General features: G+C 47.4%; 1 non-coding gene across 1 annotated transcript; it reads right to left on the bottom strand.

Annotated features, from left to right (window-relative positions):
* Positions 1–434: 434 nt before the first annotated feature.
* On the bottom strand, positions 435–515 carry TRNAL-AAG (transfer RNA leucine (anticodon AAG)). Its single transcript has one exon. It is a non-coding gene; the product is annotated as a tRNA-Leu (tRNA).
* Between the last annotated feature and the right edge of the window lie 1,386 nt (positions 516–1,901).

The following is a 1,901-nucleotide window of genomic DNA, read 5'->3' as shown; positions in this document are numbered from 1 at the left end:
TTTGAACAAGATGCTAGTTCATTATGCTGCTAAACAAATTCTAGCAAAAATATTCGTTATCCAAACAACCCTGAAACTTGGGTGATTCGTATGAATAGTTAACCGTTAAGCCAAAATTTGTATTGTATGATCTGCCGAGCAGTTGTAACCTTGATTGGAGATGAACAAATCAGAACTTTTTCGCCAAAAATAACAATTCTACCGAGTTTCTTTTTTCCTCCCCTCTAGTCAGTGTCACCCCGACACTCAAGGCACAATCAAAACTAATTTTTAGCTGTCAGTTATCCAAAACAGCCGTGTTACTTGGGTGATCCATATAAATGATTATCGGTTAAACAAAAAAAAATAGAGCAAAGTTACAATGAGTTTATATTTTCACTCTTTACTGTTTTTGTGGCTGGAAAAACGTCACGTCAAAAAGAAATTAAAGAAATTGACCGGAGTGGGATTTGAACCCACGCCCTTTCGGACCAGAGCCTTAATCTGGCGCCTTAGACCAACTCGGCCATCCGATCAGCTGTGCTTTCTTTCCATTCCTAGAGCACATATCTCATTTAAAGCGAAGCTCGCCGTGACCTCCTCTCCGAAAGAAAATAGTGCGCGGCACAGACAGTCAGACACACAAGACTTTTGGTGGATTGTTGCACCGGTGTCTTTGGGAGAGAGAGAGAGAGAGATCACGGGTTTTTGGGCGCACTTTTTTTACGGGAGTGTGTTGGGCACTCTCGAATCAACATGATCCGTCGTCTGGGTGCAACCACTGAAAAGGGGCGTGCGATTTGGTACGCAGTCGCCGGGCCTTCTTGGCCCGTTTTAGGTCCTCGACCCTGGAGTTGGCTAACCGAATTAACTGCTCTTGCCCACCTCTGCCTCTGTGTGGGTACGGTCCTAGTCTCCTAGAGAGAGATTGGCATGAAGCAGACTGCTTTCGCTTTCCTTCACTCTTCTTGGCGTCAGTGGTTCTTGGTTGGTTGGTGGTCTAACTTGGTCATTGTTCTTCCCCGTCATCTGCCACAACTAACAAACTTCTCCGATAACTCTGTCCACAAGCCTAACCTTAGCTAGGTTTCGATGCCCAGGCCAGGGTGGTTAGGATCATGCACAAGTCATCCAGGATCACAGTCCGGAGGTACACCAAACAACCCGAGCTGGGCCTTGTTAATTTTCGTTGCTTCGGCGCTGCAGTTGGTTAGCCTACCAAATCGTGAGGGCGACGTCAACAGCCGATTCCCTGTCCATTCGGGTAAGCAACCAGCTTGAACTCGCTGACGAAGAAGAGAACTAAACAATATGCCCACACGTGTACCACCACCACCAGGAGTGAAAGGAAAAATTATATCGCCTTTTTTTCCCCTCGGCGGCAGACGTAGCTTTCAGAAATTTGAGCTTGTCTTCTGTTCGATTAATTGCATAACGTAAAATACGCCCACGTCGCTGCTAAACTATATCGTATATATGTATGTCGGCCAGCAGAGACAGTTACACGCTTGTTCAGTCGCCTGGAGGTTCTCAAGGCGATCGATAGGTTGCGGCGAGCCTACCTTTAGGCCGGAACTCACAAGGTAACTGGTGAAAAGTGCAAAGTAAACTGGGAGCTCGTCTGCAGGCCAAAATAATTTGAAGGCCTAGGCATTTTGCACCTTGGCAAGTTTGCCGCTGCCCTCCGATTGTGATGGCTTTGGATTGACTGGGACGACCCACCACGTGCGTGGTGCGGTATGGGGACACCTTGCACGGCCGATGACCGTAACCTATTTGCAGCTGCGAGTAAGGTCACGATTGGTGATGGACAGAAGGCTTCCTTCTGGGAGTCGCCTTTGCTGGAGGGTTTTAGCCCAAAAGACATTGCTTCAAAGATTTTTGAGATTTCACGCAAGAAGGGGCCATCTATTGCCACAGAC

The sequence above is a fragment of the Triticum aestivum genome, chromosome 2B, assembly GCF_018294505.1.
Source record: "Triticum aestivum cultivar Chinese Spring chromosome 2B, IWGSC CS RefSeq v2.1, whole genome shotgun sequence".
In the NCBI taxonomy this organism is placed as follows: domain Eukaryota; kingdom Viridiplantae; phylum Streptophyta; class Magnoliopsida; order Poales; family Poaceae; genus Triticum; species Triticum aestivum.
Note: the sequence above shows the minus strand (reverse complement) of the source record. Positions and strands in the feature narration are given on the sequence as shown.